General features: G+C 46.7%; 21 non-coding genes across 21 annotated transcripts; all 21 read left to right on the forward strand.

Annotated features, from left to right (window-relative positions):
* The first annotated feature begins 955 nt into the window (after positions 1 to 955).
* trnam-cau (transfer RNA methionine (anticodon CAU)) lies at positions 956 to 1,027 on the forward strand. The gene has a single exon. It is a non-coding gene; the product is annotated as a tRNA-Met (tRNA).
* A 938-nt stretch (positions 1,028 to 1,965) lies between these two features.
* trnam-cau (transfer RNA methionine (anticodon CAU)) lies at positions 1,966 to 2,037 on the forward strand. The gene has a single exon. It is a non-coding gene; the product is annotated as a tRNA-Met (tRNA).
* Positions 2,038 to 2,634: 597 nt separating this feature from the next.
* On the forward strand, positions 2,635 to 2,706 carry trnam-cau (transfer RNA methionine (anticodon CAU)). Its single transcript has one exon. It is a non-coding gene; the product is annotated as a tRNA-Met (tRNA).
* A 938-nt stretch (positions 2,707 to 3,644) lies between these two features.
* Positions 3,645 to 3,716, forward strand: trnam-cau (transfer RNA methionine (anticodon CAU)). Its single transcript has one exon. It is a non-coding gene; the product is annotated as a tRNA-Met (tRNA).
* A 597-nt stretch (positions 3,717 to 4,313) lies between these two features.
* Positions 4,314 to 4,385, forward strand: trnam-cau (transfer RNA methionine (anticodon CAU)). Its single transcript has one exon. It is a non-coding gene; the product is annotated as a tRNA-Met (tRNA).
* A 938-nt stretch (positions 4,386 to 5,323) lies between these two features.
* Positions 5,324 to 5,395, forward strand: trnam-cau (transfer RNA methionine (anticodon CAU)). Its single transcript has one exon. It is a non-coding gene; the product is annotated as a tRNA-Met (tRNA).
* A 597-nt stretch (positions 5,396 to 5,992) lies between these two features.
* On the forward strand, positions 5,993 to 6,064 carry trnam-cau (transfer RNA methionine (anticodon CAU)). Its single transcript has one exon. It is a non-coding gene; the product is annotated as a tRNA-Met (tRNA).
* A 938-nt stretch (positions 6,065 to 7,002) lies between these two features.
* Positions 7,003 to 7,074, forward strand: trnam-cau (transfer RNA methionine (anticodon CAU)). Its single transcript has one exon. It is a non-coding gene; the product is annotated as a tRNA-Met (tRNA).
* Positions 7,075 to 9,350: 2,276 nt separating this feature from the next.
* Positions 9,351 to 9,422, forward strand: trnam-cau (transfer RNA methionine (anticodon CAU)). Its single transcript has one exon. It is a non-coding gene; the product is annotated as a tRNA-Met (tRNA).
* Positions 9,423 to 10,360: 938 nt separating this feature from the next.
* On the forward strand, positions 10,361 to 10,432 carry trnam-cau (transfer RNA methionine (anticodon CAU)). The gene has a single exon. It is a non-coding gene; the product is annotated as a tRNA-Met (tRNA).
* Positions 10,433 to 11,029: 597 nt separating this feature from the next.
* Positions 11,030 to 11,101, forward strand: trnam-cau (transfer RNA methionine (anticodon CAU)). Its single transcript has one exon. It is a non-coding gene; the product is annotated as a tRNA-Met (tRNA).
* A 938-nt stretch (positions 11,102 to 12,039) lies between these two features.
* trnam-cau (transfer RNA methionine (anticodon CAU)) lies at positions 12,040 to 12,111 on the forward strand. Its single transcript has one exon. It is a non-coding gene; the product is annotated as a tRNA-Met (tRNA).
* A 3,945-nt stretch (positions 12,112 to 16,056) lies between these two features.
* Positions 16,057 to 16,128, forward strand: trnam-cau (transfer RNA methionine (anticodon CAU)). The gene has a single exon. It is a non-coding gene; the product is annotated as a tRNA-Met (tRNA).
* A 1,607-nt stretch (positions 16,129 to 17,735) lies between these two features.
* trnam-cau (transfer RNA methionine (anticodon CAU)) lies at positions 17,736 to 17,807 on the forward strand. The gene has a single exon. It is a non-coding gene; the product is annotated as a tRNA-Met (tRNA).
* A 938-nt stretch (positions 17,808 to 18,745) lies between these two features.
* Positions 18,746 to 18,817, forward strand: trnam-cau (transfer RNA methionine (anticodon CAU)). Its single transcript has one exon. It is a non-coding gene; the product is annotated as a tRNA-Met (tRNA).
* A 597-nt stretch (positions 18,818 to 19,414) lies between these two features.
* Positions 19,415 to 19,486, forward strand: trnam-cau (transfer RNA methionine (anticodon CAU)). The gene has a single exon. It is a non-coding gene; the product is annotated as a tRNA-Met (tRNA).
* Positions 19,487 to 21,093: 1,607 nt separating this feature from the next.
* trnam-cau (transfer RNA methionine (anticodon CAU)) lies at positions 21,094 to 21,165 on the forward strand. The gene has a single exon. It is a non-coding gene; the product is annotated as a tRNA-Met (tRNA).
* A 938-nt stretch (positions 21,166 to 22,103) lies between these two features.
* trnam-cau (transfer RNA methionine (anticodon CAU)) lies at positions 22,104 to 22,175 on the forward strand. The gene has a single exon. It is a non-coding gene; the product is annotated as a tRNA-Met (tRNA).
* Positions 22,176 to 24,451: 2,276 nt separating this feature from the next.
* trnam-cau (transfer RNA methionine (anticodon CAU)) lies at positions 24,452 to 24,523 on the forward strand. Its single transcript has one exon. It is a non-coding gene; the product is annotated as a tRNA-Met (tRNA).
* A 938-nt stretch (positions 24,524 to 25,461) lies between these two features.
* On the forward strand, positions 25,462 to 25,533 carry trnam-cau (transfer RNA methionine (anticodon CAU)). Its single transcript has one exon. It is a non-coding gene; the product is annotated as a tRNA-Met (tRNA).
* A 597-nt stretch (positions 25,534 to 26,130) lies between these two features.
* Positions 26,131 to 26,202, forward strand: trnam-cau (transfer RNA methionine (anticodon CAU)). Its single transcript has one exon. It is a non-coding gene; the product is annotated as a tRNA-Met (tRNA).
* Positions 26,203 to 26,424: the final 222 nt, after the last annotated feature.

The following is a 26,424-nucleotide window of genomic DNA, read 5'->3' on the forward strand; positions in this document are numbered from 1 at the left end:
AGGGCATTGTGAGTTTGAGAGTGAAACTGACTGGCAGAAAAGTTGATCAGGAGAACATGTGAAGCAAATATTAGCAGTATATTTGTAGGTGGGTGAGCAAATTGCTGTTGAGAATCAATGGAGGAAGGTTGGGTGAGATTTCTGGGAGGATGAAATGATGGCAGCGAGCCGTATGTGAATGGCTGCATCAATTTGCAAAGTTGCGATGATCTGAATGAACGAGAAAGGTGGCAATAGAGGGTGGTTTGCAAGCCAGACCCAGCGAAATAGTGCACTCTTATGTCTGAGCAGAGTGGCGCAGCGGAAGTGTGCTGGGCCCATAACCCAGAGGTCAATGGATCGAAACCATTCTCTGCTAGCATCAAGATCAATTTTTTCACAACTCATTCGATTTCTGTCCACAATCAAAGCAGCGAGGCTGAGAGGCATTGAGCAAAGGGTCAAGTGATGGCAACGAGTGGTGTGGGGAATTGCTGCAATCCATTTGCAAAGTGAAGATCGTCTTATGTGTGGAGCAGAGAAGGTTAAGGGGAGATTTGATCGAGGTGTTCAAAGTAATGCAGGGTTTTGTTAGAGTAAATAAGGAGAAACTGCTTCCAGTGGCAGAAGGGTCGATAACCCGAGGACACAGATTTCAGGGAATTGAGGCGACATGAGGTAAACAATTTTACGCAGCGAGTTGTTATGATCGGGAATGCACTGCCTGAAATGCTGGTGGAAGCAGATTCAAGAGTAACTTTCAAAAGGGAATTGGATAAATACTTGAAGTGGAAGAATTTGCAGGGCTATGGGGAAAGAGCAGGGGAGTGACACTAATTGGATAGCTCTTTCAAAGAGCCGGTACGAAGGGCTGGATTGTGATTCGATGATTCTATGAAAGCTCTGAAAAGCAAGCTGGCAACAGAGGACGGTTTAAAAACCAGGCACACCGTGGAGTATAGTTTTGTCAGATCGGAGCAGAGTGGCGCAGCGGCAGCGTGCTGGGCCCATAACCCAGAGGTCAATGGATCGAAACCATTCTCTGCTAGCAGTGTGATTAACTTTTTCACCGCACTTTCATTTGATGTCCACAATCAACGTTGCGAGGCTGCAAGACACTTCGCAAAGGGTGAAGTCATGGCAACTGGTCGTGTGGGGACTTCCTGCAGTCCACTTGCAAAGTCAAGACAGTCGGATGTGAAGGCTCAGAAGAGAAAGCTGGCCAAGTGTGTGGTTTGACAGCTTGGGGGCAGTGTTGGCACTCAAGTTCGATTGCTCACAAGCTCAGTATCACTGTGTTTCTAACAGTTTTTGCCGGTATATTTGCAGTTACCTGACAACCACGAAAAGAGGAGGGCGGAAATGGACTTGTGGCACGATAATATGATGACAACTGGTAGTATGTGGACTGCCTGCATCAATTTACAAAGTAAAGATTACCTGATGGGAAGGCTACAAAGACAAAGGTGGAGGAGGGAGTCCTGGACAAAGCAGGTGGAGGGCTTCAACAAGACCATGCTGGCAAGCAGAGTGGTACAGCAGTAGTCACCCATAGCGCTGCAGTGATCAGATTGAAACTATTCTCTGCCCGTAGTCAGGTGAGCTTTTTCAAAGTGCTTGTTTGCGTAATTCTAAAAAGTGGTGTGAAAAGCAAAAGAAGTGATGTCCTTGCAAAGAGAAGAAATTTGTGTTAGCTTTGCAGGGCATTGTGAGGTTGAGAGTGAAACTGACTGGCAGAAAAGTTGATCAGGAGAACATGTGAAGCAAATATTAGCAGTATATTTGCAGGTGGGTGAGCAAATTGCTGTTGAGAATCAATGGAGGAAGGTTGGGTGAGATTTCTGGGAGGATGAAAGGATGGCAGCGAGCCGTATGTGAATGGCTGCATGAATTTGCAAAGTTGCGATGATCTGAATGAACGAGAAAGGTGGCAATAGAGGGTGGTTTGCAAGCCAGACCCAGCGAAATAGTGCAGTCTTATGTATGAGCAGAGTGGCGCAGCGGAAGCGTGCTGGGCCCATAACCCAGAGGTCAATGGATCGAAACCATTCTCTGCTAGCATCAAGATCAACTTTTTCACAACTCATTCGATTTCTGTCCACAATCAAAGCAGCGAGGCTGAGAGGCATTGAGCAAAGGGTCAAGTGATGGCAACGAGTGGTGTGGGGAATTGCTGCAATCCATTTGCAAAGTGAAGATCGTCTTATGTGTGGAGCAGAGAAGGTTAAGGGGAGATTTGATCGAGGTGTTCAAAGTCATGCAGGGTTTTGTTAGAGTAAATAAGGAGAAACTGCTTCCAGTGGCAGAAGGGTCGATAACCAGAGGACACAGATTTCAGGGAATTGAGGCGACATGAGGTAAACAATTTTACGCAGCGAGTTGTTATGATCGGTAATGCACTGCCTGAAATGCTGGTGGAAGCAGATTCAAGAGTAACTTTCAAAAGGGAATTGGATAAATACTTGAAGTGGAAGAATTTGCAGGGCTATGGGGAAAGAGCAGGGGAGTGACACTAATTGGATAGCTCTTTCAAAGAGCCGGTACGAAGGGCTGGATTGTGATTCGATGATTCTATGAAAGCTCTGAAAAGCAAGCTGGCAACAGAGGACGGTTTAAAAACCAGGCACACCGTGGAGTATAGTTTTGCCAGATCGGAGCAGAGTGGCGCAGCGGCAGCGTGCTGGGCCCATAACCCAGAGGTCAATGGATCGAAACCATTCTCTGCTAGCAGTGTGATTAACTTTTTCACCGCACTTTCATTTGATGTCCACAATCAACGTTGCGAGGCTGCAAGACACTTCGCAAAGGGTGAAGTCATGGCAACTGGTCGTGTGGGGACTTCCTGCAGTCCACTTGCAAAGTCAAGACAGTCGGATGTGAAGGCTCAGAAGAGAAAGCTGGCCAAGTGTGTGGTTTGACAGCTAGGGGGCAGTGTTGGCACTCAAGTTCGATTGCTCACAAGCTCAGTATCACTGTGTTTCTAACAGTTTTTGCCGGTATATTTGCAGTTACCTGACAACCACGAAAAGAGGAGGGCGGAAATGGACTTGTGGCACGATAATATGATGACAACTGGTAGTATGTGGACTGCCTGCATCAATTTACAAAGTAAAGATTACCTGATGGGAAGGCTACAAAGACAAAGGTGGAGGAGGGAGTCCTGGACAAAGCAGGTGGAGGGCTTCAACAAGACCATGCTGGCAAGCAGAGTGGTACAGCAGTAGTCACCCATAGCGCTGCAGTGATCAGATTGAAACTATTCTCTGCCCGTAGTCAGGTGAGCTTTTTCAAAGTGCTTGTTTGCGTAATTCTAAAAAGTGGTGTGAAAAGCAAAAGAAGTGATGTCCTTGCAAAGAGAAGAAATTTGTGTTAGCTTTGCAGGGCATTGTGAGGTTGAGAGTGAAACTGACTGGCAGAAAAGTTGATCAGGAGAACATGTGAAGCAAATATTAGCAGTATATTTGTAGGTGGGTGAGCAAATTGCTGTTGAGAATCAATGGAGGAAGGTTGGGTGAGATTTCTGGGAGGATGAAATGATGGCAGCTAGCCGTATGTGAATGGCTGCATCAATTTGCAAAGTTGCGATGATCTGAATGAACGAGAAAGGTGGCAATAGAGGGTGGTTTGCAAGCCAGACCCAGCGAAATAGTGCACTCTTATGTCTGAGCAGAGTGGCGCAGCGGAAGCGTGCTGGGCCCATAACCCAGAGGTCAATGGATCGAAACCATTCTCTGCTAGCATCAAGATCAATTTTTTCACAACTCATTCGATTTCTGTCCACAATCAAAGCAGCGAGGCTGAGAGGCATTGAGCAAAGGGTCAAGTGATGGCAACGAGTGGTGTGGGGAATTGCTGCAATCCATTTGCAAAGTGAAGATCGTCTTATGTGTAGAGCAGAGAAGGTTAAGGGGAGATTTGATCGAGGTGTTCAAAGTAATGCAGGGTTTTGTTAGAGTAAATAAGGAGAAACTGCTTCCAGTGGCAGAAGGGTCGATAACCCGAGGACACAGATTTCAGGGAATTGAGGCGACATGAGGTAAACAATTTTACGCAGCGAGTTGTTATGATCGGGAATGCACTGCCTGAAATGCTGGTGGAAGCAGATTCAAGAGTAACTTTCAAAAGGGAATTGGATAAATACTTGAAGTGGAAGAATTTGCAGGGCTATGGGGAAAGAGCAGGGGAGTGACACTAATTGGATAGCTCTTTCAAAGAGCCGGTACGAAGGGCTGGATTGTGATTCGATGATTCTATGAAAGCTCTGAAAAGCAAGCTGGCAACAGAGGACGGTTTAAAAACCAGGCACACCGTGGAGTATAGTTTTGTCAGATCGGAGCAGAGTGGCGCAGCGGCAGCGTGCTGGGCCCATAACCCAGAGGTCAATGGATCGAAACCATTCTCTGCTAGCAGTGTGATTAACTTTTTCACCGCACTTTCATTTGATGTCCACAATCAACGTTGCGAGGCTGCAAGACACTTCGCAAAGGGTGAAGTCATGGCAACTGGTCGTGTGGGGACTTCCTGCAGTCCACTTGCAAAGTCAAGACAGTCGGATGTGAAGGCTCAGAAGAGAAAGCTGGCCAAGTGTGTGGTTTGACAGCTTGGGGGCAGTGTTGGCACTCAAGTTCGATTGCTCACAAGCTCAGTATCACTGTGTTTCTAACAGTTTTTGCCGGTATATTTGCAGTTACCTGACAACCACGAAAAGAGGAGGGCGGAAATGGACTTGTGGCACGATAATATGATGACAACTGGTAGTATGTGGACTGCCTGCATCAATTTACAAAGTAAAGATTACCTGATGGGAAGGCTACAAAGACAAAGGTGGAGGAGGGAGTCCTGGACAAAGCAGGTGGAGGGCTTCAACAAGACCATGCTGGCAAGCAGAGTGGTACAGCAGTAGTCACCCATAGCGCTGCAGTGATCAGATTGAAACTATTCTCTGCCCGTAGTCAGGTGAGCTTTTTCAAAGTGCTTGTTTGCGTAATTCTAAAAAGTGGTGTGAAAAGCAAAAGAAGTGATGTCCTTGCAAAGAGAAGAAATTTGTGTTAGCTTTGCAGGGCATTGTGAGGTTGAGAGTGAAACTGACTGGCAGAAAAGTTGATCAGGAGAACATGTGAAGCAAATATTAGCAGTATATTTGCAGGTGGGTGAGCAAATTGCTGTTGAGAATCAATGGAGGAAGGTTGGGTGAGATTTCTGGGAGGATGAAAGGATGGCAGCGAGCCGTATGTGAATGGCTGCATGAATTTGCAAAGTTGCGATGATCTGAATGAACGAGAAAGGTGGCAATAGAGGGTGGTTTGCAAGCCAGACCCAGCGAAATAGTGCAGTCTTATGTATGAGCAGAGTGGCGCAGCGGAAGCGTGCTGGGCCCATAACCCAGAGGTCAATGGATCGAAACCATTCTCTGCTAGCATCAAGATCAACTTTTTCACAACTCATTCGATTTCTGTCCACAATCAAAGCAGCGAGGCTGAGAGGCATTGAGCAAAGGGTCAAGTGATGGCAACGAGTGGTGTGGGGAATTGCTGCAATCCATTTGCAAAGTGAAGATCGTCTTATGTGTGGAGCAGAGAAGGTTAAGGGGAGATTTGATCGAGGTGTTCAAAGTCATGCAGGGTTTTGTTAGAGTAAATAAGGAGAAACTGCTTCCAGTGGCAGAAGGGTCGATAACCAGAGGACACAGATTTCAGGGAATTGAGGCGACATGAGGTAAACAATTTTACGCAGCGAGTTGTTATGATCGGGAATGCACTGCCTGAAATGCTGGTGGAAGCAGATTCAAGAGTAACTTTCAAAAGGGAATTGGATAAATACTTGAAGTGGAAGAATTTGCAGGGCTATGGGGAAAGAGCAGGGGAGTGACACTAATTGGATAGCTCTTTCAAAGAGCCGGTACGAAGGGCTGGATTGTGATTCGATGATTCTATGAAAGCTCTGAAAAGCAAGCTGGCAACAGAGGACGGTTTAAAAACCAGGCACACCGTGGAGTATAGTTTTGCCAGATCGGAGCAGAGTGGCGCAGCGGCAGCGTGCTGGGCCCATAACCCAGAGGTCAATGGATCGAAACCATTCTCTGCTAGCAGTGTGATTAACTTTTTCACCGCACTTTCATTTGATGTCCACAATCAACGTTGCGAGGCTGCAAGACACTTCGCAAAGGGTGAAGTCATGGCAACTGGTCGTGTGGGGACTTCCTGCAGTCCACTTGCAAAGTCAAGACAGTCGGATGTGAAGGCTCAGAAGAGAAAGCTGGCCAAGTGTGTGGTTTGACAGCTAGGGGGCAGTGTTGGCACTCAAGTTCGATTGCTCACAAGCTCAGTATCACTGTGTTTCTAACAGTTTTTGCCGGTATATTTGCAGTTACCTGACAACCACGAAAAGAGGAGGGCGGAAATGGACTTGTGGCACGATAATATGATGACAACTGGTAGTATGTGGACTGCCTGCATCAATTTACAAAGTAAAGATTACCTGATGGGAAGGCTACAAAGACAAAGGTGGAGGAGGGAGTCCTGGACAAAGCAGGTGGAGGGCTTCAACAAGACCATGCTGGCAAGCAGAGTGGTACAGCAGTAGTCACCCATAGCGCTGCAGTGATCAGATTGAAACTATTCTCTGCCCGTAGTCAGGTGAGCTTTTTCAAAGTGCTTGTTTGCGTAATTCTAAAAAGTGGTGTGAAAAGCAAAAGAAGTGATGTCCTTGCAAAGAGAAGAAATTTGTGTTAGCTTTGCAGGGCATTGTGAGGTTGAGAGTGAAACTGACTGGCAGAAAAGTTGATCAGGAGAACATGTGAAGCAAATATTAGCAGTATATTTGTAGGTGGGTGAGCAAATTGCTGTTGAGAATCAATGGAGGAAGGTTGGGTGAGATTTCTGGGAGGATGAAATGATGGCAGCTAGCCGTATGTGAATGGCTGCATCAATTTGCAAAGTTGCGATGATCTGAATGAACGAGAAAGGTGGCAATAGAGGGTGGTTTGCAAGCCAGACCCAGCGAAACAGTGCACTCTTATGTCTGAGCAGAGTGGCGCAGCGGAAGCGTGCTGGGCCCATAACCCAGAGGTCAATGGATCGAAACCATTCTCTGCTAGCATCAAGATCAACTTTTTCACAACTCATTCGATTTCTGTCCACAATCAAAGCAGCGAGGCTGAGAGGCATTGAGCAAAGGGTCAAGTGATGGCAACGAGTGGTGTGGGGAATTGCTGCAATCCATTTGCAAAGTGAAGATCGTCTTATGTGTGGAGCAGAGAAGGTTAAGGGGAGATTTGATCGAGGTGTTCAAAGTCATGCAGGGTTTTGTTAGAGTAAATAAGGAGAAACTGCTTCCAGTGGCAGAAGGGTCGATAACCAGAGGACACAGATTTCAGGGAATTGAGGCGACATGAGGTAAACAATTTTACGCAGCGAGTTGTTATGATCGGGAATGCACTGCCTGAAATGCTGGTGGAAGCAGATTCAAGAGTAACTTTCAAAAGGGAATTGGATAAATACTTGAAGTGGAAGAATTTGCAGGGCTATGGGGAAAGAGCAGGGGAGTGACACTAATTGGATAGCTCTTTCAAAGAGCCGGTACGAAGGGCTGGATTGTGATTCGATGATTCTATGAAAGCTCTGAAAAGCAAGCTGGCAACAGAGGACGGTTTAAAAACCAGGCACACCGTGGAGTATAATTTTGCCAGATCGGAGCAGAGTGGCGCAGCGGCAGCGTGCTGGGCCCATAACCCAGAGGTCAATCGATCGAAACCATTCTCTGCTAGCAGTGTGATTAACTTTTTCACCGCACTTTCATTTGATGTCCACAATCAACGTTGCGAGGCTGCAAGACACTTCGCAAAGGGTGAAGTCATGGCAACTGGTCGTGTGGGGACTTCCTGCAGTCCACTTGCAAAGTCAAGACAGTCGGATGTGAAGGCTCAGAAGAGAAAGCTGGCCAAGTGTGTGGTTTGACAGCTAGGGGGCAGTGTTGGCACTCAAGTTCGATTGCTCACAAGCTCAGTATCACTGTGTTTCTAACAGTTTTTGCCGGTATATTTGCAGTTACCTGACAACCACGAAAAGAGGAGGGCGGAAATGGACTTGTGGCACGATAATATGATGACAACTGGTAGTATGTGGACTGCCTGCATCAATTTACAAAGTAAAGATTACCTGATGGGAAGGCTACAAAGACAAAGGTGGAGGAGGGAGTCCTGGACAAAGCAGGTGGAGGGCTTCAACAAGACCATGCTGGCAAGCAGAGTGGTACAGCAGTAGTCACCCATAGCGCTGCAGTGATCAGATTGAAACTATTCTCTGCCCGTAGTCAGGTGAGCTTTTTCAAAGTGCTTGTTTGCGTAATTCTAAAAAGTGGTGTGAAAAGCAAAAGAAGTGATGTCCTTGCAAAGAGAAGAAATTTGTGTTAGCTTTGCAGGGCATTGTGAGTTTGAGAGTGAAACTGACTGGCAGAAAAGTTGATCAGGAGAACATGTGAAGCAAATATTAGCAGTATATTTGTAGGTGGGTGAGCAAATTGCTGTTGAGAATCAATGGAGGAAGGTTGGGTGAGATTTCTGGGAGGATGAAATGATGGCAGCGAGCCGTATGTGAATGGCTGCATCAATTTGCAAAGTTGCGATGATCTGAATGAACGAGAAAGGTGGCAATAGAGGGTGGTTTGCAAGCCAGACCCAGCGAAATAGTGCACTCTTATGTCTGAGCAGAGTGGCGCAGCGGAAGTGTGCTGGGCCCATAACCCAGAGGTCAATGGATCGAAACCATTCTCTGCTAGCATCAAGATCAATTTTTTCACAACTCATTCGATTTCTGTCCACAATCAAAGCAGCGAGGCTGAGAGGCATTGAGCAAAGGGTCAAGTGATGGCAACGAGTGGTGTGGGGAATTGCTGCAATCCATTTGCAAAGTGAAGATCGTCTTATGTGTGGAGCAGAGAAGGTTAAGGGGAGATTTGATCGAGGTGTTCAAAGTAATGCAGGGTTTTGTTAGAGTAAATAAGGAGAAACTGCTTCCAGTGGCAGAAGGGTCGATAACCCGAGGACACAGATTTCAGGGAATTGAGGCGACATGAGGTAAACAATTTTACGCAGCGAGTTGTTATGATCGGGAATGCACTGCCTGAAATGCTGGTGGAAGCAGATTCAAGAGTAACTTTCAAAAGGGAATTGGATAAATACTTGAAGTGGAAGAATTTGCAGGGCTATGGGGAAAGAGCAGGGGAGTGACACTAATTGGATAGCTCTTTCAAAGAGCCGGTACGAAGGGCTGGATTGTGATTCGATGATTCTATGAAAGCTCTGAAAAGCAAGCTGGCAACAGAGGACGGTTTAAAAACCAGGCACACCGTGGAGTATAGTTTTGTCAGATCGGAGCAGAGTGGCGCAGCGGCAGCGTGCTGGGCCCATAACCCAGAGGTCAATGGATCGAAACCATTCTCTGCTAGCAGTGTGATTAACTTTTTCACCGCACTTTCATTTGATGTCCACAATCAACGTTGCGAGGCTGCAAGACACTTCGCAAAGGGTGAAGTCATGGCAACTGGTCGTGTGGGGACTTCCTGCAGTCCACTTGCAAAGTCAAGACAGTCGGATGTGAAGGCTCAGAAGAGAAAGCTGGCCAAGTGTGTGGTTTGACAGCTTGGGGGCAGTGTTGGCACTCAAGTTCGATTGCTCACAAGCTCAGTATCACTGTGTTTCTAACAGTTTTTGCCGGTATATTTGCAGTTACCTGACAACCACGAAAAGAGGAGGGCGGAAATGGACTTGTGGCACGATAATATGATGACAACTGGTAGTATGTGGACTGCCTGCATCAATTTACAAAGTAAAGATTACCTGATGGGAAGGCTACAAAGACAAAGGTGGAGGAGGGAGTCCTGGACAAAGCAGGTGGAGGGCTTCAACAAGACCATGCTGGCAAGCAGAGTGGTACAGCAGTAGTCACCCATAGCGCTGCAGTGATCAGATTGAAACTATTCTCTGCCCGTAGTCAGGTGAGCTTTTTCAAAGTGCTTGTTTGCGTAATTCTAAAAAGTGGTGTGAAAAGCAAAAGAAGTGATGTCCTTGCAAAGAGAAGAAATTTGTGTTAGCTTTGCAGGGCATTGTGAGGTTGAGAGTGAAACTGACTGGCAGAAAAGTTGATCAGGAGAACATGTGAAGCAAATATTAGCAGTATATTTGCAGGTGGGTGAGCAAATTGCTGTTGAGAATCAATGGAGGAAGGTTGGGTGAGATTTCTGGGAGGATGAAAGGATGGCAGCGAGCCGTATGTGAATGGCTGCATGAATTTGCAAAGTTGCGATGATCTGAATGAACGAGAAAGGTGGCAATAGAGGGTGGTTTGCAAGCCAGACCCAGCGAAATAGTGCAGTCTTTTGTATGAGCAGAGTGGCGCAGCGGAAGCGTGCTGGGCCCATAACCCAGAGGTCAATGGATCGAAACCATTCTCTGCTAGCATCAAGATCAACTTTTTCACAACTCATTCGATTTCTGTCCACAATCAAAGCAGCGAGGCTGAGAGGCATTGAGCAAAGGGTCAAGTGATGGCAACGAGTGGTGTGGGGAATTGCTGCAATCCATTTGCAAAGTGAAGATCGTCTTATGTGTGGAGCAGAGAAGGTTAAGGGGAGATTTGATCGAGGTGTTCAAAGTCATGCAGGGTTTTGTTAGAGTAAATAAGGAGAAACTGCTTCCAGTGGCAGAAGGGTCGATAACCAGAGGACACAGATTTCAGGGAATTGAGGCGACATGAGGTAAACAATTTTACGCAGCGAGTTGTTATGATCGGGAATGCACTGCCTGAAATGCTGGTGGAAGCAGATTCAAGAGTAACTTTCAAAAGGGAATTGGATAAATACTTGAAGTGGAAGAATTTGCAGGGCTATGGGGAAAGAGCAGGGGAGTGACACTAATTGGATAGCTCTTTCAAAGAGCCGGTACGAAGGGCTGGATTGTGATTCGATGATTCTATGAAAGCTCTGAAAAGCAAGCTGGCAACAGAGGACGGTTTAAAAACCAGGCACACCGTGGAGTATAGTTTTGCCAGATCGGAGCAGAGTGGCGCAGCGGCAGCGTGCTGGGCCCATAACCCAGAGGTCAATGGATCGAAACCATTCTCTGCTAGCAGTGTGATTAACTTTTTCACCGCACTTTCATTTGATGTCCACAATCAACGTTGCGAGGCTGCAAGACACTTCGCAAAGGGTGAAGTCATGGCAACTGGTCGTGTGGGGACTTCCTGCAGTCCACTTGCAAAGTCAAGACAGTCGGATGTGAAGGCTCAGAAGAGAAAGCTGGCCAAGTGTGTGGTTTGACAGCTAGGGGGCAGTGTTGGCACTCAAGTTCGATTGCTCACAAGCTCAGTATCACTGTGTTTCTAACAGTTTTTGCCGGTATATTTGCAGTTACCTGACAACCACGAAAAGAGGAGGGCGGAAATGGACTTGTGGCACGATAATATGATGACAACTGGTAGTATGTGGACTGCCTGCATCAATTTACAAAGTAAAGATTACCTGATGGGAAGGCTACAAAGACAAAGGTGGAGGAGGGAGTCCTGGACAAAGCAGGTGGAGGGCTTCAACAAGACCATGCTGGCAAGCAGAGTGGTACAGCAGTAGTCACCCATAGCGCTGCAGTGATCAGATTGAAACTATTCTCTGCCCGTAGTCAGGTGAGCTTTTTCAAAGTGCTTGTTTGCGTAATTCTAAAAAGTGGTGTGAAAAGCAAAAGAAGTGATGTCCTTGCAAAGAGAAGAAATTTGTGTTAGCTTTGCAGGGCATTGTGAGGTTGAGAGTGAAACTGACTGGCAGAAAAGTTGATCAGGAGAACATGTGAAGCAAATATTAGCAGTATATTTGCAGGTGGGTGAGCAAATTGTTGTTGAGAATCAATGGAGGAAGGTTGGGTGAGATTTCTGGGAGGATGAAATGATGGCAGCTAGCCGTATGTGAATGGCTGCATCAATTTGCAAAGTTGCGATGATCTGAATGAACGAGAAAGGTGGCAATAGAGGGTGGTTTGCAAGCCAGACCCAGCGAAACAGTGCACTCTTATGTCTGAGCAGAGTGGCGCAGCGGAAGCGTGCTGGGCCCATAACCCAGAGGTCAATGGATCGAAACCATTCTCTGCTAGCATCAAGATCAACTTTTTCACAACTCATTCGATTTCTGTCCACAATCAAAGCAGCGAGGCTGAGAGGCATTGAGCAAAGGGTCAAGTGATGGCAACGAGTGGTGTGGGGAATTGCTGCAATCCATTTGCAAAGTGAAGATCGTCTTATGTGTAGAGCAGAGAAGGTTAAGGGGAGATTTGATCGAGGTGTTCAAAGTCATGCAGGGTTTTGTTAGAGTAAATAAGGAGAAACTGCTTCCAGTGGCAGAAGGGTCGATAACCAGAGGACACAGATTTCAGGGAATTGAGGCGACATGAGGTAAACAATTTTACGCAGCGAGTTGTTATGATCGGGAATGCACTGCCTGAAATGCTGGTGGAAGCAGATTCAAGAGTAACTTTCAAAAGGGAATTGGATAAATACTTGAAGTGGAAGAATTTGCAGGGCTATGGGGAAAGAGCAGGGGAGTGACACTAATTGGATAGCTCTTTCAAAGAGCCGGTACGAAGGGCTGGATTGTGATTCGATGATTCTGTGAAAGCTCTGAAAAGCAAGCTGGCAACAGAGGACGGTTTAAAAACCAGGCACACCGTGGAGTATAGTTTTGCCAGATAGGAGCAGAGTGGCGCAGCGGCAGCGTGCTGGGCCCATAACCCAGAGGTCAATGGATCGAAACCATTCTCTGCTCGCAGTGTGATTTACTTTTTCACCGCACTTTCATTTGATGTCCACAATCAACGTTGCGAGGCTGCAAGACACTTCGCAAAGGGTGAAGTCATGGCAACTGGTCGTGTGGTGACTTCCTGCATTCCACTTGCAAAGTCAAGACAGTCGGATGTGAAGGCTCAGAAGAGAAAGCTGGCCAAGTGTGTGGTTTGACAGCTAGGGGGCAGTGTTGGCACTCAAGTTCGATTGCTCACAAGCTCAGTATCACTGTGTTTCTAACAGTTTTTGCCGGTATATTTGCAGTTACCTGACAACCACGAAAAGAGGAGGGCGGAAATGGACTTGTGGCACGATAATATGATGACAACTGGTAGTATGTGGACTGCCTGCATCAATTTACAAAGTAAAGATTACCTGATGGGAAGGCTACAAAGACAAAGGTGGAGGAGGGAGTCCTGGACAAAGCAGGTGGAGGGCTTCAACAAGACCATGCTGGCAAGCAGAGTGGTACAGCAGTAGTCACCCATAGCGCTGCAGTGATCAGATTGAAACTATTCTCTGCCCGTAGTCAGGTGAGCTTTTTCAAAGTGCTTGTTTGCGTAATTCTAAAAAGTGGTGTGAAAAGCAAAAGAAGTGATGTCCTTGCAAAGAGAAGAAATTTGTGTTAGCTTTGCAGGGCATTGTGAGGTTGAGAGTGAAACTGACTGGCAGAAAAGTTGATCAGGAGAACATGTGAAGCAAATATTTGCAGTATATTTGTAGGTGGGTGAGCAAATTGCTGTTGAGAATCAATGGAGGAAGGTTGGGTGAGATTTCTGGGAGGATGAAATGATGGCAGCGAGCCGTATGTGAATGGCTGCATCAATTTGCAAAGTTGCGATGATCTGAATGAACGAGAAAGGTGGCAATAGAGGGTGGTTTGCAAGCCAGACCTAGCGAAATAGTGCACTCTTATGTCTGAGCAGAGTGGCGCAGCGGAAGCGTGCTGGGCCCATAACCCAGAGGTCAATGGATAGAAACCATTCTCTGCTAGCATCAAGATCAACTTTTTCACAACTCATTCGATTTCTGTCCACAATCAAAGCAGCGAGGCTGAGAGGCATTGAGCAAAGGGTCAAGTGATGGCAACGAGTGGTGTGGGGAATTGCTGCAATCCATTTGCAAAGTGAAGATCGTCTTATGTGTGGAGCAGAGAAGGTTCAGGGGAGATTTGATCGAGGTGTTCAAAGTCATGCAGGGTTTTGTTAGAGTAAATAAGGAGAAACTGCTTCCAGTGGCAGAAGGGTCGATAACCAGAAGACACAGATTTCAGGGAATTGAGGCGACATGAGGTAAACAATTTTACGCAGCGAGTTGTTATGATCGGGAATGCACTGCCTGAAATGCTGGTGGAAGCAGATTCAAGAGTAACTTTCAAAAGGGAATTGGATAAATACTTGAAGTGGAAGAATTTGCAGGGCTATGGGGAAAGAGCAGGGGAGTGACACGAATTGGATAGCTCTTTCAAAGAGTCGGTACGAAGGGCTGGATTGTGATTCGATGATTCCATGAAAGCTCTGAAAAGCAAGCTGGCAACAGAGGACGGTTTAAAAACCAGGCACACCGTGGAGTATAGTTTTGCCAGATCGGAGCAGCGGCAGCGTGCTGGGCCCATAACCCAGAGGTCAATGGATCGAAACCATTCTCTGCTAGCAGTGTGATTAACTTTTTCACCGCACTTTCATTTGATGTCCACAATCAACGTTGCGAGGCTGCAAGACACTTCGCAAAGGGTGAAGTCATGGCAACTGGTCGTGTGGGGACTTCCTGCAGTCCACTTGCAAAGTCAAGACAGTCGGATGTGAAGGCTCAGAAGAGAAAGCTGGCCAAGTGTGTGGTTTGACAGCTAGGGGGCAGTGTTGGCACTCAAGTTCGATTGCTCACAAGCTCAGTATCACTGTGTTTCTAACAGTTTTTGCCGGTATATTTGCAGTTACCTGACAACCACGAAAAGAGGAGGGCGGAAATGGACTTGTGGCACGATAATATGATGACAACTGGTAGTATGTGGACTGCCTGCATCAATTTACAAAGTAAAGATTACCTGATGGGAAGGCTACAAAGACAAAGGTGGAGGAGGGAGTCCTGGACAAAGCAGGTGGAGGGCTTCAACAAGACCATGCTGGCAAGCAGAGTGGTACAGCAGTAGTCACCCATAGCGCTGCAGTGATCAGATTGAAACTATTCTCTGCCCGTAGTCAGGTGAGCTTTTTCAAAGTGCTTGTTTGCGTAATTCTAAAAAGTGGTGTGAAAAGCAAAAGAAGTGATGTCCTTGCAAAGAGAAGAAATTTGTGTTAGCTTTGCAGGGCATTGTGAGTTTGAGAGTGAAACTGACTGGCAGAAAAGTTGATCAGGAGAACATGTGAAGCAAATATTAGCAGTATATTTGTAGGTGGGTGAGCAAATTGCTGTTGAGAATCAATGGAGGAAGGTTGGGTGAGATTTCTGGGAGGATGAAATGATGGCAGCGAGCCGTATGTGAATGGCTGCATCAATTTGAAAAGTTGCGATGATCTGAATGAACGAGAAAGGTGGCAATAGAGGGTGGTTTGCAAGCCAGACCCAGAGAAATAGTGCACTCTTATTTCTGAGCAGAGTGGCGCAGCGGAAGCATGCTGGGCCCATAACCCAGAGGTCAATGGATCGAAACCATTCTCTGCTAGCATCAAGATCAATTTTTTCACAACTCATTCGATTTCTGTCCACAATCAAAGCAGCGAGGCTGAGAGGCATTGAGCAAAGGGTCAAGTGATGGCAACGAGTGGTGTGGGGAATTGCTGCAATCCATTTGCAAAGTGAAGATCGTCTTATGTGTAGAGCAGAGAAGGTTAAGGGGAGATTTGATCGAGGTGTTCAAAGTCATGCAGGGTTTTGTTCGAGTAAATAAGGAGAAACTGCTTCCAGTGGCAGAAGGGCCGATAACCAGAGGACACAGATTTCAGGGAATTGAGGCGACATGAGGTAAACAATTTTACGCAGCGAGTTGTTATGATCGGGAATGCACTGCCTGAAATGCTGGTGGAAGCAGATTCAAGAGTAACTTTCAAAAGGGAATTGGATAAATACTTGAAGTGGAAGAATTTGCAGGGCTATGGGGAAAGAGCAGGGGAGTGACACTAATTGGATAGCTCTTTCAAAGAGCCGGTACGAAGGGCTGGATTGTGATTCGATGATTCTATGAAAGCTCTGAAAAGCAAGCTGGCAACAGAGGACGGTTTAAAAACCAGGCACACCGTGGAGTATAGTTTTGCCAGATCGGAGCAGAGTGGCGCAGCGGCAGCGTGCTGGGCCCATAACCCAGAGGTCAATGGATCGAAACCATTCTCTGCTAGCAGTGTGATTAACTTTTTCACCGCACTTTCATTTGATGTCCACAATCAACGTTGCGAGGCTGCAAGACACTTCGCAAAGGGTGAAGTCATGGCAACTGGTCGTGTGGGGACTTCCTGCAGTCCACTTGCAAAGTCAAGACAGTCGGATGTGAAGGCTCAGAAGAGAAAGCTGGCCAAGTGTGTGGTTTGACAGCTCGGGGGCAGTGTTGGCACTCAAGTTCGATTGCTCACAAGCTCAGTATCACTGTGTTTCTAACAGTTTTTGCCGGTATATTTGCAGTTACCTGACAACCACGAAAAGAGGAGGGCGGAAATGGACTTGTGGCACGATAATATGATGACAACTGGTAGTATGTGGACTGCCTGCATCAATTTACAAAGTAAAGATTACCTGATGGGAAGGCTACAAAGACAAAGGTGGAGGAGGGAGTCCTGGACAAAGCAGGTGGAGGGCTTCAACAAGACCATGCTGGCAAGCAGAGTGGTACAGCAGTAGTCACCCATAGCGCTGCAGTGATCAGATTGAAACTATTCTCTGCCCGTAGTCAGGTGAGCTTTTTCAAAGTGCTTGTTTGCGTAATTCTAAAAAGTGGTGTGAAAAGCAAAAGAAGTGATGTCCTTGCAAAGAGAAGAAATTTGTGTTAGCTTTGCAGGGCATTGTGAGGTTGAGAGTGAAACTGACTGGCAGAAAAGTTGATCAGGAGAACATGTGAAGCAAATATTAGCAGTATATTTGGAGGTGGGTGAGCAAATTGCTGTTGAGAATCAATGGAGGAAGGTTGGGTGAGATTTCTGGGAGGATGAAATGATGGCAGCGAGCCGTATGTGAATGGCTGCATCAATTTGAAAAGTTGCGATGATCTGAATGAACGAGAAAGGTGGCAATAGAGGGTGGTTTGCAAGCCAGACCCAGCGAAATAGTGCACTCTTATGTCTGAGCAGAGTGGCGCAGCGGAAGCGTGCTGGGCCCATAACCCAGAGGTCAATGGATCGAAAGCATTCTCTGCTAGCATCAAGATCAATTTTTTCACAACTCATTCGATTTCTGTCCACAATCAAAGCAGCGAGGCTGAGAGGCATTGAGCAAAGGGTCAAGTGATGGCAACGAGTGGTGTGGGGAATTGCTGCAATCCATTTGCAAAGTGAAGATCGTCTCATGTGTGGAGCAGAGATGGTTAAGGGGAGATTTGATCGAGGTGTTCAAAGTCATGCAGGGTTTTGTTAGAGTAAATAAGGAGAAACTGCTTCCAGTGGCAGAAGGGTCGATAACCAGAGGACACAGATTTCAGGGAATTGAGGCGACATGAGGTAAACAATTTTACGCAGCGAGTTGTTATGATCGGGAATGCACTGCCTGAAATGCTGGTGGAAGCAGATTCAAGAGTAACTTTCAAAAGGGAATTGGATAAATACTTGAAGTGGAAGAATTTGCAGGGCTATGGGGAAAGAGCAGGGGAGTGACACTAATTGGATAGCTCTTTCAAAGAGCCGGTACGAAGGGCTGGATTGTGATTCGATGATTCTATGAAAGCTCTGAAAAGCAAGCTGGCAACAGAGGACGGTTTAAAAACCAGGCACACCGTGGAGTATAGTTTTGCCAGATCGGAGCAGAGTGGCGCAGCGGCAGCGTGCTGGGCCCATAACCCAGAGGTCAATGGATCGAAACCATTCTCTGCTAGCAGTGTGATTAACTTTTTCACCGCACTTTCATTTGATGTCCACAATCAACGTTGCGAGGCTGCAAGACACTTCGCAAAGGGTGAAGTCATGGCAACTGGTCGTGTGGGGACTTCCTGCAGTCCACTTGCAAAGTCAAGACAGTCGGATGTGAAGGCTCAGAAGAGAAAGCTGGCCAAGTGTGTGGTTTGACAGCTAGGGGGCAGTGTTGGCACTCAAGTTCGATTGCTCACAAGCTCAGTATCACTGTGTTTCTAACAGTTTTTGCCGGTATATTTGCAGTTACCTGACAACCACGAAAAGAGGAGGGCGGAAATGGACTTGTGGCACGATAATATGATGACAACTGGTAGTATGTGGACTGCCTGCATCAATTTACAAAGTAAAGATTACCTGATGGGAAGGCTACAAAGACAAAGGTGGAGGAGGGAGTCCTGGACAAAGCAGGTGGAGGGCTTCAACAAGACCATGCTGGCAAGCAGAGTGGTACAGCAGTAGTCACCCATAGCGCTGCAGTGATCAGATTGAAACTATTCTCTGCCCGTAGTCAGGTGAGCTTTTTCAAAGTGCTTGTTTGCGTAATTCTAAAAAGTGGTGTGAAAAGCAAAAGAAGTGATGTCCTTGCAAAGAGAAGAAATTTGTGTTAGCTTTGCAGGGCATTGTGAGGTTGAGAGTGAAACTGACTGGCAGAAAAGTTGATCAGGAGAACATGTGAAGCAAATATTAGCAGTATATTTGTAGGTGGGTGAGCAAATTGCTGTTGAGAATCAATGGAGGAAGGTTGGGTGAGATTTCTGGGAGGATGAAATGATGGCAGCTAGCCGTATGTGAATGGCTGCATCAATTTGCAAAGTTGCGATGATCTGAATGAACGAGAAAGGTGGCAATAGAGGGTGGTTTGCAAGCCAGACCCAGCGAAATAGTGCACTCTTATGTCTAAGCAGAGTGGCGCAGCGGAAGCGTGCTGGGCCCATAACCCAGAGGTCAATGGATCGAAACCATTCTCTGCTAGCATCAAGATCAACTTTTTCACAACTCATTCGATTTCTGTCCACAATCAAAGCAGCGAGGCTGAGAGGCATTGAGCAAAGGGTCAAGTGATGGCAACGAGTGGTGTGGGGAATTGCTGCAATCCATTTGCAAAGTGAAGATCGTCTTATGTGTGGAGCAGAGAAGGTTAAGGGGAGATTTGATCGAGGTGTTCAAAGTCATGCAGGGTTTTGTTAGAGTAAATAAGGAGAAACTGCTTCCAGTGGCAGAAGGGTCGATAACCAGAGGACACAGATTTCAGGGAATTGAGGCGACATGAGGTAAACAATTTTACGCAGCGAGTTGTTATGATCGGGAATGCACTGCCTGAAATGCTGGTGGAAGCAGATTCAAGAGTAACTTTCAAAAGGGAATTGGATAAATACTTGAAGTGGAAGAATTTGCAGGGCTATGGGGAAAGAGCAGGGGAGTGACACTAATTGGATAGCTCTTTCAAAGAGCCGTTACGAAGGGCTGGATTGTGATTCGATGATTCTATGAAAGCTCTGAAAAGCAAGCTGGCAACAGAGGACGGTTTAAAAACCAGGCACACCGTGGAGTATAGTTTTGCCAGATCGGAGCAGAGTGGCGCAGCGGCAGCGTGCTGGGCCCATAACCCAGAGGTCAATGGATCGAAACCATTCTCTGCTAGCAGTGTGATTAACTTTTTCACCGCACTTTCATTTGATGTCCACAATCAACGTTGCGAGGCTGCAAGACACTTCGCAAAGGGTGAAGTCATGGCAACTGGTCGTGTGGGGACTTCCTGCAGTCCACTTGCAAAGTCAAGACAGTCGGATGTGAAGGCTCAGAAGAGAAAGCTGGCCAAGTGTGTGGTTTGACAGCTAGGGGGCAGTGTTGGCACTCAAGTTCGATTGCTCACAAGCTCAGTATCACTGTGTTTCTAACAGTTTTTGCCGGTATATTTGCAGTGACCTGACAACCACGAAAAGAGGAGGGCGGAAATGGACTTGTGGCACGATAATATGATGACAACTGGTAGTATGTGGACTGCCTGCATCAATTTACAAAGTAAAGATTACCTGATGGGAAGGCTACAAAGACAAAGGTGGAGGAGGGAGTCCTGGACAAAGCAGGTGGAGGGCTTCAACAAGACCATGCTGGCAAGCAGAGTGGTACAGCAGTAGTCACCCATAGCGCTGCAGTGATCAGATTGAAACTATTCTCTGCCCGTAGTCAGGTGAGCTTTTTCAAAGTGCTTGTTTGCGTAATTCTAAAAAGTGGTGTGAAAAGCAAAAGAAGTGATGTCCTTGCAAAGAGAAGAAATTTGTGTTAGCTTTGCAGGGCATTGTGAGGTTGAGAGTGAAACTGACTGGCAGAAAAGTTGATCAGGAGAACATGTGAAGCAAATATTAGCAGTATATTTGCAGGTGGGTGAGCAAATTGCTGTTGAGAATCAATGGAGGAAGGTTGGGTGAGATTTCTGGGAGGATGAAATGATGGCAGCGAGCCGTATGTGAATGGCTGCATCAATTTGCAAAGTTGCGATGATCTGAATGAACGAGAAAGGTGGCAATAGAGGGTGGTTTGCAAGCCAGACCCAGCGAAATAGTGCACTCTTATGTCTGAGCAGAGTGGCGCAGCGGAAGCGTGCTGAGCCCATAACCCAGAGGACAATGGATCGAAACCATTCTCTGCTAGCATCAAGATCAATTTTTTCACAACTCATTCGATTTCTGTCCACAATCAAAGCAGCGAGGCTGAGAGGCATTGAGCAAAGGGTCAAGTGATGGCAACGAGTGGTGTGGGGAATTGCTGCAATCCATTTGCAAAGTGAAGATCGTCTTATGTGTGGAGCAGAGAAGGTTAAGGGGAGATTTGATCGAGGTGTTCAAAGTCATGCAGGGTTTTGTTAGAGTAAATAAGGAGAAACTGCTTCCAGTGGCAGAAGGGTCGATAACCAGAGGACACAGATTTCAGGGAATTGAGGCGACATGAGGTAAACAATTTTACGCAGCGAGTTGTTATGATCGGGAATGCACTGCCTGAAATGCTGGTGGAAGCAGATTCAAGAGTAACTTTCAAAAGGGAATTGGATAAATACTTGAAGTGGAAGAATTTGCAGGGCTATGGGGAAAGAGCAGGGGAGTGACACTTATTGGATAGCTCTTTCAAAGAGCCGGGACGAAGGGCTGGATTGTGATTCGATGATTCCATGAAAGCTCTGAAAAGCAAGCTGGCAACAGAGGACGGTTTAAAAACCAGGCACACCGTGGAGTATAGTTTTGCCAGATCGGAGCAGAGTGGCGCAGCGGCAGCGTGCTGGGCCCATAACCCAGAGGTCAATGGATCGAAACCATTCTCTGCTAGCAGTGTGATTAACTTTTTCACCGCACTTTCATTTGATGTCCACAATCAACGTTGCGAGGCTGCAAGACACTTCGCAAAGGGTGAAGTCATGGCAACTGGTCGTGTGGGGACTTCCTGCAGTCCACTTGCAAAGTCAAGACAGTCGGATGTGAAGGCTCAGAAGAGAAAGCTGGCCAAGTGTGTGGTTTGACAGCTAGGGGGCAGTGTTGGCACTCAAGTTCGATTGCTCACAAGCTCAGTATCACTGTGTTTCTAACAGTTTTTGCCGGTATATTTGCAGTTACCTGACAACCACGAAAAGAGGAGGGCGGAAATGGACTTGTGGCACGATAATATGATGACAACTGGTAGTATGTGGACTGCCTGCATCAATTTACAAAGTAAAGATTACCTGATGGGAAGGCTACAAAGACAAAGGTGGAGGAGGGAGTCCTGGACAAAGCAGGTGGAGGGCTTCAACAAGACCATGCTGGCAAGCAGAGTGGTACAGCAGTAGTCACCCATAGCGCTGCAGTGATCAGATTGAAACTATTCTCTGCCCGTAGTCAGGTGAGCTTTTTCAAAGTGCTTGTTTGCGTAATTCTAAAAAGTGGTGTGAAAAGCAAAAGAAGTGATGTCCTTGCAAAGAGAAGAAATTTGTGTTAGCTTTGCAGGGCATTGTGAGGTTGAGAGTGAAACTGACTGGCAGAAAAGTTGATCAGGAGAACATGTGAAGCAAATATTAGCAGTATATTTGTAGGTGGGTGAGCAAATTGCTGTTGAGAATCAATGGAGGAAGGTTGGGTGAGATTTCTGGGAGGATGAAATGATGGCAGCTAGCCGTATGTGAATGGCTGCATCAATTTGCAAAGTTGCGATGATCTGAATGAACGAGAAAGGTGGCAATAGAGGGTGGTTTGCAAGCCAGACCCAGCGAAACAGTGCACTCTTATGTCTGAGCAGAGTGGCGCAGCGGAAGCGTGCTGGGCCCATAACCCAGAGGTCAATGGATCGAAACCATTCTCTGCTAGCATCAAGATCAACTTTTTCACAACTCATTCGATTTCTGTCCACAATCAAAGCAGCGAGGCTGAGAGGCATTGAGCAAAGGGTCAAGTGATGGCAACGAGTGGTGTGGGGAATTGCTGCAATCCATTTGCAAAGTGAAGATCGTCTTATGTGTGGAGCAGAGAAGGTTAAGGGGAGATTTGATCGAGGTGTTCAAAGTCATGCAGGGTTTTGTTAGAGTAAATAAGGAGAAACTGCTTCCAGTGGCAGAAGGGTCGATAACCAGAGGACACAGATTTCAGGGAATTGAGGCGACATGAGGTAAACAATTTTACGCAGCGAGTTGTTATGATCGGGAATGCACTGCCTGAAATGCTGGTGGAAGCAGATTCAAGAGTAACTTTCAAAAGGGAATTGGATAAATACTTGAAGTGGAAGAATTTGCAGGGCTATGGGGAAAGAGCAGGGGAGTGACACTAATTGGATAGCTCTTTCAAAGAGCCGGTACGAAGGGCTGGATTGTGATTCGATGATTCTATGAAAGCTCTGAAAAGCAAGCTGGCAACAGAGGACGGTTTAAAAACCAGGCACACCGTGGAGTATAATTTTGCCAGATCGGAGCAGAGTGGCGCAGCGGCAGCGTGCTGGGCCCATAACCCAGAGGTCAATCGATCGAAACCATTCTCTGCTAGCAGTGTGATTAACTTTTTCACCGCACTTTCATTTGATGTCCACAATCAACGTTGCGAGGCTGCAAGACACTTCGCAAAGGGTGAAGTCATGGCAACTGGTCGTGTGGGGACTTCCTGCAGTCCACTTGCAAAGTCAAGACAGTCGGATGTGAAGGCTCAGAAGAGAAAGCTGGCCAAGTGTGTGGTTTGACAGCTAGGGGGCAGTGTTGGCACTCAAGTTCGATTGCTCACAAGCTCAGTATCACTGTGTTTCTAACAGTTTTTGCCGGTATATTTGCAGTTACCTGACAACCACGAAAAGAGGAGGGCGGAAATGGACTTGTGGCACGATAATATGATGACAACTGGTAGTATGTGGACTGCCTGCATCAATTTACAAAGTAAAGATTACCTGATGGGAAGGCTACAAAGACAAAGGTGGAGGAGGGAGTCCTGGACAAAGCAGGTGGAGGGCTTCAACAAGACCATGCTGGCAAGCAGAGTGGTACAGCAGTAGTCACCCATAGCGCTGCAGTGATCAGATTGAAACTATTCTCTGCCCGTAGTCAGGTGAGCTTTTTCAAAGTGCTTGTTTGCGTAATTCTAAAAAGTGGTGTGAAAAGCAAAAGAAGTGATGTCCTTGCAAAGAGAAGAAATTTGTGTTAGCTTTGCAGGGCATTGTGAGTTTGAGAGTGAAACTGACTGGCAGAAAAGTTGATCAGGAGAACATGTGAAGCAAATATTAGCAGTATATTTGTAGGTGGGTGAGCAAATTGCTGTTGAGAATCAATGGAGGAAGGTTGGGTGAGATTTCTGGGAGGATGAAATGATGGCAGCGAGCCGTATGTGAATGGCTGCATCAATTTGCAAAGTTGCGATGATCTGAATGAACGAGAAAGGTGGCAATAGAGGGTGGTTTGCAAGCCAGACCCAGCGAAATAGTGCACTCTTATGTCTGAGCAGAGTGGCGCAGCGGAAGTGTGCTGGGCCCATAACCCAGAGGTCAATGGATCGAAACCATTCTCTGCTAGCATCAAGATCAATTTTTTCACAACTCATTCGATTTCTGTCCACAATCAAAGCAGCGAGGCTGAGAGGCATTGAGCAAAGGGTCAAGTGATGGCAACGAGTGGTGTGGGGAATTGCTGCAATCCATTTGCAAAGTGAAGATCGTCTTATGTGTGGAGCAGAGAAGGTTAAGGGGAGATTTGATCGAGGTGTTCAAAGTAATGCAGGGTTTTGTTAGAGTAAATAAGGAGAAACTGCTTCCAGTGGCAGAAGGGTCGATAACCCGAGGACACAGATTTCAGGGAATTGAGGCGACATGAGGTAAACAATTTTACGCAGCGAGTTGTTATGATCGGGAATGCACTGCCTGAAATGCTGGTGGAAGCAGATTCAAGAGTAACTTTCAAAAGGGAATTGGATAAATACTTGAAGTGGAAGAATTTGCAGGGCTATGGGGAAAGAGCAGGGGAGTGACACTAATTGGATAGCTCTTTCAAAGAGCCGGTACGAAGGGCTGGATTGTGATTCGATGATTCTATGAAAGCTCTGAAAAGCAAGCTGGCAACAGAGGACGGTTTAAAAACCAGGCACACCGTGGAGTATAGTTTTGTCAGATCGGAGCAGAGTGGCGCAGCGGCAGCGTGCTGGGCCCATAACCCAGAGGTCAATGGATCGAAACCATTCTCTGCTAGCAGTGTGATTAACTTTTTCACCGCACTTTCATTTGATGTCCACAATCAACGTTGCGAGGCTGCAAGACACTTCGCAAAGGGTGAAGTCATGGCAACTGGTCGTGTGGGGACTTCCTGCAGTCCACTTGCAAAGTCAAGACAGTCGGATGTGAAGGCTCAGAAGAGAAAGCTGGCCAAGTGTGTGGTTTGACAGCTTGGGGGCAGTGTTGGCACTCAAGTTCGATTGCTCACAAGCTCAGTATCACTGTGTTTCTAACAGTTTTTGCCGGTATATTTGCAGTTACCTGACAACCACGAAAAGAGGAGGGCGGAAATGGACTTGTGGCACGATAATATGATGACAACTGGTAGTATGTGGACTGCCTGCATCAATTTACAAAGTAAAGATTACCTGATGGGAAGGCTACAAAGACAAAGGTGGAGGAGGGAGTCCTGGACAAAGCAGGTGGAGGGCTTCAACAAGACCATGCTGGCAAGCAGAGTGGTACAGCAGTAGTCACCCATAGCGCTGCAGTGATCAGATTGAAACTATTCTCTGCCCGTAGTCAGGTGAGCTTTTTCAAAGTGCTTGTTTGCGTAATTCTAAAAAGTGGTGTGAAAAGCAAAAGAAGTGATGTCCTTGCAAAGAGAAGAAATTTGTGTTAGCTTTGCAGGGCATTGTGAGGTTGAGAGTGAAACTGACTGGCAGAAAAGTTGATCAGGAGAACATGTGAAGCAAATATTAGCAGTATATTTGCAGGTGGGTGAGCAAATTGCTGTTGAGAATCAATGGAGGAAGGTTGGGTGAGATTTCTGGGAGGATGAAAGGATGGCAGCGAGCCGTATGTGAATGGCTGCATGAATTTGCAAAGTTGCGATGATCTGAATGAACGAGAAAGGTGGCAATAGAGGGTGGTTTGCAAGCCAGACCCAGCGAAATAGTGCAGTCTTATGTATGAGCAGAGTGGCGCAGCGGAAGCGTGCTGGGCCCATAACCCAGAGGTCAATGGATCGAAACCATTCTCTGCTAGCATCAAGATCAACTTTTTCACAACTCATTCGATTTCTGTCCACAATCAAAGCAGCGAGGCTGAGAGGCATTGAGCAAAGGGTCAAGTGATGGCAACGAGTGGTGTGGGGAATTGCTGCAATCCATTTGCAAAGTGAAGATCGTCTTATGTGTGGAGCAGAGAAGGTTAAGGGGAGATTTGATCGAGGTGTTCAAAGTCATGCAGGGTTTTGTTAGAGTAAATAAGGAGAAACTGCTTCCAGTGGCAGAAGGGTCGATAACCAGAGGACACAGATTTCAGGGAATTGAGGCGACATGAGGTAAACAATTTTACGCAGCGAGTTGTTATGATCGGGAATGCACTGCCTGAAATGCTGGTGGAAGCAGATTCAAGAGTAACTTTCAAAAGGGAATTGGATAAATACTTGAAGTGGAAGAATTTGCAGGGCTATGGGGAAAGAGCAGGGGAGTGACACTAATTGGATAGCTCTTTCAAAGAGCCGGTACGAAGGGCTGGATTGTGATTCGATGATTCTATGAAAGCTCTGAAAAGCAAGCTGGCAACAGAGGACGGTTTGAAAACCAGGCACACCGTGGAGTATAGTTTTGCCAGATCGGAGCAGAGTGGCGCAGCGGCAGCGTGCTGGGCCCATAACCCAGAGGTCAATGGATCGAAACCATTCTCTGCTAGCAGTGTGATTAACTTTTTCACCGCACTTTCATTTGATGTCCACAATCAACGTTGCGAGGCTGCAAGACACTTCGCAAAGGGTGAAGTCATGGCAACTGGTCGTGTGGGGACTTCCTGCAGTCCACTTGCAAAGTCAAGACAGTCGGATGTGAAGGCTCAGAAGAGAAAGCTGGCCAAGTGTGTGGTTTGACAGCTAGGGGGCAGTGTTGGCACTCAAGTTC

This window comes from Heptranchias perlo, unplaced genomic scaffold, assembly GCF_035084215.1.
Source record: "Heptranchias perlo isolate sHepPer1 unplaced genomic scaffold, sHepPer1.hap1 HAP1_SCAFFOLD_704, whole genome shotgun sequence".
NCBI lineage: Eukaryota > Metazoa > Chordata > Chondrichthyes > Hexanchiformes > Hexanchidae > Heptranchias > Heptranchias perlo.